The sequence below is a fragment of the Stegodyphus dumicola genome, chromosome X1 (assembly GCF_044657685.1).
Source record: "Stegodyphus dumicola isolate Sdum_Otavi_A_Nest chromosome X1, ASM4465768v1".
NCBI lineage: Eukaryota > Metazoa > Arthropoda > Arachnida > Araneae > Eresidae > Stegodyphus > Stegodyphus dumicola.
In genome coordinates, this window is record NC_140780.1 from 132,638,377 (window position 1) to 132,646,787 (window position 8,411).

General features: G+C 31.4%; 1 non-coding gene across 1 annotated transcript; it reads left to right on the forward strand.

Annotated features, from left to right (window-relative positions):
• The first annotated feature begins 2,138 nt into the window (after positions 1–2,138).
• TRNAT-GGU (transfer RNA threonine (anticodon GGU)) lies at positions 2,139–2,212 on the forward strand. Its single transcript has one exon. It is a non-coding gene; the product is annotated as a tRNA-Thr (tRNA).
• Positions 2,213–8,411: the final 6,199 nt, after the last annotated feature.

Sequence of the window (8,411 nt, forward strand, 5' to 3'; positions counted from 1 at the left end):
TGAACATCGTTTAAGAAATAATCGCTGCAATTTCCGCCTTCCCTCATTTCCTTTTATCCTTTTTGAAAGCTTTAATTTATTTTTTCGAAACATTATCGCAAACAATACCCTAGAATTTTGCCTTTTAAATCTCTTATATCATTTTTCCGACAGAACTACAGATTTAGATTAGGTTGCTCTGGTATGTCTTTTCCTTTTCTTAATAAAAAATTTTATCACTTCAGTTCTAATATTTTATCGACCTCTGTCATCCGTGGGCTTGAAAGTTTCGGAAATAGTTAAATAGTTATTGCAATTCTATTTAGTTCCTAACATTTAGTTTTTCACGAGTATTTTTACACAGAAACCTAAGACTTACAGCACTAAATTCTGGAGCCATGTAAGCCGACAGGAAACTTATTTACCTTCTAGTAATTAAACAACTATGATGATAAGTGAAGGTTTAAAATAAACCTTTTTATTTAAATTTCAAATATGCTTAACTTGGGCCTTACATAATTATTCATTGTTGCTTGGGACATTTAAGCTAGCAAAATCTATTAAACGCTTTGAATTCACAAGGGAGTTCACTATTAAGCTTCGGCTCAGATTTCAAAATACTCGAGCAACAAGGCTAGCAAAAAGCTAAAGCTAATCTATGTAATTCTAAGACCTGGGTAAGAAATTTTAAGAAGATCAACACTATCGTCAAAAGCTCAAACCCTAATTTCAAAAACGCTTTTATATTCACATTAACTAGTTTGCATCCTGATGGGAGCGAACAAAAGTACAAATGGCAATAAAGAAAAACTATTAAGATAATAGGTTAATTAACATGAAACTTTAAATCCTGACATTTAGAACTCATCATTTTCGTATGCATTGTAATTAAATAGAAAAGATATGTTATTTTACATTTCAGTCTCAAAATTTGTCGTCTAGGAAAGGAAGTCATAAATTAGAGTTTAAAAGAACCAAATCATTTAGTTAAAATTACCTCTATTAGAAAGATAGAACTACACCATAATATCCACACATTCACTTAATATTACATTTAATTACATGTAGCCTCAATATAAAACCCCTGAATATTCACTTTGGTCTAAGTAATAGGCATTTATTTATTATTCATTCGTGTCTAATCTAAATTCAGAATATAAGTGTTTCTAAAGGCAGACGTTATTTCCTTACAATCCAAGAGCAATGTTCTGTCCTTGCAGCGGCAAACAAAAAACAATGAAAAATGGATAAAGCATAAAACAGTAAAAGTTCGAATACAGCAAAGTACTAAATTCTCAAGGAATGACAAACCAGGAATGATGAAATGGAAGTGAAGGTAAAAACCCTCATATGTGGCCAATTATGTGAGCAAATATCGCAGTGTGTTGCCAATTATCCAATGCGTAGACAGCTGTGAGTTTATCATTTGAACAACAGTCCTTGTGTTAAGTTTTCTTTAAGCTCCTGATTACTTAGAGCTTCAAATTTTTAATGCGTTTCATGCAAACTTGATACAACTTAACAACCACATTGATTACATGTCATTTTCAGCAACTGCTAATTTTGACATACCAGAATCAGTGCTGCATGCAACACAAAGCTCTTATTTTAAATATCTTGATAATTCATAAAACTGAAGCAACAACCTGTGTTAAGAGTAGATTTTTAGCATAGAAACTCTATCGATTTCGATAGCTGAAAATCTAGATTTTTCTATGCTAAAAATCTACGCGTAACACAGGTTGTTGCTTCACTTTTATGATTTATTTGAGGCGTGTTGTTTCTATTCTGTCTTTATCTTGAAAATGTAAATAAGAAAAACTTTCTTGCTTAGTTACAAGTCTATTTTACTGTTTTGAAATTTTATACATTTATTAAGATTATAACGTATTTCTTCCGCTTTCCTAGCGTGCCTTCGTGGTGTAGTGGTTCTGCACGCTGGGCCGGTATTCCAGAGGTCCGTGGTTCGATTCCCGGCGAAGGCGTTGCTAATTTTTTATCTTGTCTGCTTCTAAAAAAACTCTACAGTGGCGCCCGAACTAAAGTGGTGTTGGATGAGAATTCTCCACACCCAGGATTTGGCGGTTGGGTCTCCTAAAAACCCTAGTCGCCCTTTAAAAGCGGGAGTATATAAGGTATTTCTCCCGCCTTCCTAGCGTGCCTTCGTGGTGTAGTGGTTCTGCACGCTGGACCGGTACTCCAGAGGTCCGTGGTTCGATTCCCGGCGAAGGCGTTGCTAATTTTTCATCTTGTCTGCTTCTAAAAAAACACCTAATGTCTCTACAAGATCTCAGTTTTCAGTAAACTAATCTTGCTTAAATATATTTCTATGTATTTTCTAGCATTTTTCTAATATTTCTTAAAGTTATCTTAAAGTTATCAAATGAATCCTCAAACGTTCAGAATTGTATGCATGTGATGCTGGGGGTTGGAATGCGGACTCATAAGGTAACAAATGAAAAATCTAAAGAAGGAGAAATTTTTGTTACTTGAAACAATTATTTTTGTGTGCTGGTATTTCTCACATTTGCGAGAAGCTTTAAAGCTATAGCTTTAACTGCTCATCTTTAAAATACGAATTCCAACTAGAATAATGTGCACTCAAGGACGGTGCAACTGGTGCGGCAGCACCGGACGGTAGAGTTGAGGGGCAGCAAAATTCTTAGAATTCAGGAAGGAACCGAGCGGTAGACATAGGAGTATCAAGAGCTTGCAACAGGCGGTAGAAAGCCTGGAAGGTAACTGGGACAAAGGAAAGGAGCTTCTTTCTCTACTTTCTGTTATTACTTTCTAATAAAATAAATGTTGCACTGAAAAAGATAAGAAGATGAAACTTATTTATCCCATCTTCCGCTGATCAAAATTTTTAACATAGTTTTTCAGGTTGTCGACTTGAGAGTTTAAAGAATGGTAGGCTAGACATCGAGAAATCTCATTTCTGTTTGAACAGAATCTAAACCTTGAATTAGAAAAGAAAGAGAAAATATGTGGTTATTTCTTGCCAAAATCCGACCGAGTCCACCAGCAGAGGAGAGGTCAAGTCGCTGAATACTGGTAGTTCAGAACTGGATTCAAATCCTAGAGAAAAGACTGGCTACATGAAAGTTTTAGTTCTTTTCTCCCCTTTTTTACATAAATAAGAGCCCTTTCCCTCAGGATATTGTTCACGAAGACATCCCTTCTTCAAATCTTTTGACGCAATTTAAATAATTCAATCCAATTTTTTCCCAATTATTTGTGTATACATAAAAAGCATACAGAACATAAAGAAATGATAAAATGAAAATTATATGAAATGAAATGAACTTGATTGTGATCGAATCAGAAGATGCACTGGCGTAAATAACTATTATAAGTAAAAGAGTTAATTTGGCTTTTTTAAATGAACTTTTTTATGTATAGGACATATCTTCATCAATGAGGAATATGAGAAAATGAGCAAATTTTCTAGAAGAACAAATCTTAAATTTAACGAAAGCTGTTGAAATTTAGTAAAAATAATCTTTTTTTTTTCTTTTTCGACAAGACTCAGCTTGCCTTAACAAAATAAAATTATTTTACATTTTACTGATCTACTTACTACTTGATTTTTACTTGATACTACTTTTTACTTAATCTACTTTTTACTTGATACTACTTCATTTGATCATGTAGTTCTTATATTTAACAAGCCACACCAAATTACACTTCTTATGTTGAACAAAAGCCTGTGATTTTATTATACAGCAAAAGGTTGATTGTACTTTTAATAACTTTTCAGAATTCTTAAAGCATTCATGTCCAAAGAAATATTCGCGGAAAGAAAAAAAAGCTGTATACCAGTTGCTTTTCAATATGACCTTAATTAGCCCCATTATCTGTTTTGAAAGTCTCTATTTTCGCATTTGCTTAAGGAAATTGCACAGATATGAACATTGGTTGCAATATTTTTCAAATTTTTATTAAATTACCCATTTTGAAATTCAATGGTGATGATGCATTGTTTAGAAATTCTCTCACGAAACAAATGAAACATCCGTGAGCAAAAAGATTGTAAAAATAAAACCTCACACTTGTTATACTTACCTGTGATAGAAAAACTTAAAATTCATGTAATCTGTAATTATCCGAACCTATTATTATAGAAGACAAAAAATTAAGTGCTTTTCGTTAAATGCAATTTTTCGCATGAAAAGTATTTCTTCAAGGCACAGAAAATAACAAAAAGAACATGATGAGATACTTTAAATATAGCGAATATTGATTAGATACTGATTGCCATAATATCTAAAGTAAATTTAATTTTAAAAATATTATTTTTCTTTATTTTAGAGAAAAAAATGGCATAGTCGGTGGTAATTACGAGATTCTGCTTATAGCTCTTATGGAAAAAAGTACTAGTTGGTTGCCCATTCAGAAGCCAACAGAAAATAATTTAATTTTGCAAAGTTTTCAGGGATTTGAGCAATATCAAGTTCTTCCACTTTATTATTTATTTATTTGTTTATTTTATGTATTGAATCAACTAAACAATAGATTACAGTTTTTTTAAAGGAGGAGAAGATATTTTCTTACTAGTTTCGAGATCCCTGGCTAGATTTGTGGTTTTAATTTAGAACCACAAATCTAGCCAGGGATCCCTATTGGATTAGGGCAAAGATCATGTGGGCTATCTGCTTAAGGGAAAGAGCAGGAGAGGCTTCGTGGAGGGCCTTTTTAAGAAAATTTATGACGACGTATTTATGAATTTATGATCGCTGATACTTATGATACACATGGAGAAAATTACGGCAGCCTTTATTCAGCCAGACAGAACTGGAAATTGAACTAAAACTACCTGTATTCAAATTTTTAAAGCTCAGACGCTGGTATGTCTTAATTTAGAATAACTAGGAAGAAATTTGGAAAGGAACTGAGGTTCCTTTTTTATAGAAGGCCACAGAATGCAAGCTGCAATAACCAACTTTTGAGTAAATATTGAGTGCAATCCTAAACTTCCTCTTTGGAATCAGTAAGTGAAATTGTGCTTTACTGAACCTGTAACTGCTATAAAATAATTATACACAAGTTGACGTTCGTTAATTCGTTCGTTACAAATTTAAAATTTATTGTACTTCGTTTCCGTTTCAGTATTTGTTTTCATTTTTGTACATAAAGAATTTATACAGGGTGTCCCAAAAACATAGATCTCGGCATTTATGCCTTAGATATGATCGTAGACATATAATATAAATTACAAAGTGAAGTAAAAAAGGTACGGAATTTTATGCAATCAATTAAAATTTTCAATCAATTAAAAAAAGGGGATTAAATTTAAAGAAATAAAAAATATACATTTTTATGTGACCTCCGTACAGTAAAGATCTGAATTAGCAAAATGTGCCCCATACACCCACAAGGTGGTGCATAAAATTTCAGCCTTTTATCCTAAAATTTCGCAGAGATATGTTTAAACAAATTTGGTGAGAGGTTGACAATATATTAAAATGTAAATGCATACAGCTAGATTGCAAATGACGGGATGCAGAATTGCATTATAAGCATACAAAATATGGCTGTTACTTTTACTTTTATTTACAAATTTAAAAACTATGCATCCCGAAATCATATCCAAGTACAGAAAAGTGTTTTAATTCAGCTTTTACGTAATTTCATATTTCTGCGGCTTTTTGTAACAAAATGCTGATATTTTGCAAATGATCTTATAAGTGTGTGGACCACACTTTGATAATTGAGAATTTTCCTGTACGGAGGTCATATAAAATATAAATTTTGTATTTCTTTAAATTTGATTCCTTGAAATTTTTAATTGATTTCAAATAATTCTGTAGTTTTTTTAAGTAACTTCGTAGCTTATTTTATATGTCTACGATCATATTTAAGGAATAAAAGCCTAGGTCAATGTTTTGGGACACCCTGCATAATGTAATGAATCTGAAAATTAATAATTTAAGTCTTATTATTAAACTTTAGTTTTATTATTAAACTTATTATTAAACTTTAATAATAATTTAAGTTTAATAATAAGAGAGTAAAAAAACTGTGCGAATTAAAGCACACAATTATTTATTATATGTTGTTTACTTTTAAGTAACGGGAAAACTCTGAATCCTTGTTTCACAGAGAATTTATCTCTGATGCGGAATTTGTTTCCATGAAACAATAAAGTTCATACATTAGACGTGTCAGTAAAAAAATGCAATTAAAATAGGAACTGCTCGAAGCAATTGACCTTTATGTTAAATAGCTGTAATTTATCAATCTTTATTTTTTTATGAGTTCAAACTGAAAAATCCAGCCCAGAGCCCATGGCAGCAGAAACCCTGTTTTATGAATAATATTGCAAAATTTCAGCAAATTATCTTTCAGGTATGCTATGAATTAAATGTATTTTAAATTGCATCAGTCAGATATATTATTAAAAGAAAGATTACGAAACGAATTTATTTCTTTTAAAAAACTGAAGTTGTTTAATAATTACAGATTGATTAATTCTAAGAGATAACCTCTTTGTCAAATAGCTCCACGATGACAACCCTTCTCTTAGGCAGATAGCCCTCGAGTGCCTTGCCATGATCAAATAAACTAAACCAAACTCTGTCAAACAGCAATACTATAAGAGCCGAGTGTTTGCAAAGCCAGGAGTAAGATAAACTAAAATCTTATATTTCGCTTAAGATTCACCGTGCTATGCGGAAGGATGCATGGTAGCACAAAGATAATGCAACGTAACTTGTTAGAAATTAGAATATTTAAAGATTCCATTGAAGACATTTCTAAATCAAAAGCTTACAACGTAGCAATGATTGTCCCATAGAAGCACATTTAAAAAATTCGTTGCTTACAATAATAGGATCTTATGATCAACTTTTACTGCGCTATTGCTTTAAATTTATTTATCATTCTAGAAAGCTGCATAATTTCAAATTTTATTTGAAAATAATCGTTAAATTCTTCGAAAATACATTAAATAATTCATGTATTATACAATATGTAAACTGATTTTTTTAATCTCTTTTTTTTGCACTTTCAATTAATAGGTTTACATTTCCAAATCATTGACCTATCTTGTTTTCACAAGACCATCATTTCTAAAATAAAAAGCACATAGCTCTAATAATACTTAGGAATGTTGACATGGGAAACGTAAACTGAAGAAAATTGCTAGATGATTAAATGGAGATAAGGAGATCTTAAATAAACTCTGTTATGCTTCTTTTTTCTCGTTTCAGTGTATTTCTTTAGATTTAAAACTTTATTGTATCACTAAATCAACTGATTCCTCCAGGTGATACCTCTGCTGTAAAAGTAAATCGAAGCATAATATTCCATGAATTAAAAGTTTTGTAAGTTTAGTAACTAGATATTCTTCTTTTGAGCAGATGACAAAATTCTGTACAGAATTTTCTTCTTCCTTACTGTGTGCTTTCGTGGTGTAATTGGAAGGCATATCTGGCCAACATTGGATGGTTTGGAATTTGAATCCGGGCGAAGGCATTGCTAATGTTTCCTGCTTTCTACTTCGATGACTTTCTACTTCGATAACTCTAATGACTCTACAAATGGCTGCCAAATCAAAATGTAGCGAATTTTTCATGCTTCTTGTTCTGAAATAAACCTAATGATTCTACAATAATACTTTGGCTCGTATTGATAACAAATGAAAAGTTCAGTTGCTTCAAATGGCTTATCAATGATTCCTTGAAATTCATCAAATACTTTGTAGTTATTACCGCCAAAAGCAGCTGTTTATAAATTATTTATTGTTTTTCAGTTTGGCAAGGTATTTTGAATCTGTTAGTTAGTATTAGCTTAATATTCAGTTAAAGTATACAGGAATCATTTACAAAAACAGCAACCACTTTACTGGAAAGGTTCTTGGATGTGTCTGTTGATAAAATTGCGTCTTTAATTAAATTCATTATGATGTTTTATTTTTATATTCATATTTTTCTTAATTCAAGTTATGCACGCAAAACCTCAAAAACTATATCACAGGCAGAAACGGAGTAAATGCTGTATTTCGAAGTGCAGTCACAATGAAAATAATAACATGCATATTCTAATGGCATGATATATAAACCATAAATATATACTAATAATATTAATTTAATCATATAATTTTTGCTCGAATTGGAAACAAATATACGATTAAAAAATAAATACTGCTTCTGTACCTAAAGTTATAACTGTAAGCTCAGAAATTAGACCGTTAATAGTTTGAATGCTTCATAGCAAGTCCGCTTAGAAAGAAGAAGAATACTGTAGGTAGTACTCTGACGTAAATCACCTTTTAATTCACAATTATATCATTTTTAAACGTAAATAATTGTTTTGAGCAATGCCAAATTAAGGGGGATTTCCAATGCATTTTACGACCACTTAATAATGTGCTTTCTAATAACAATAATACAATCCAACCCGTATCTTAAATTTGATATTTAAAAATCAAA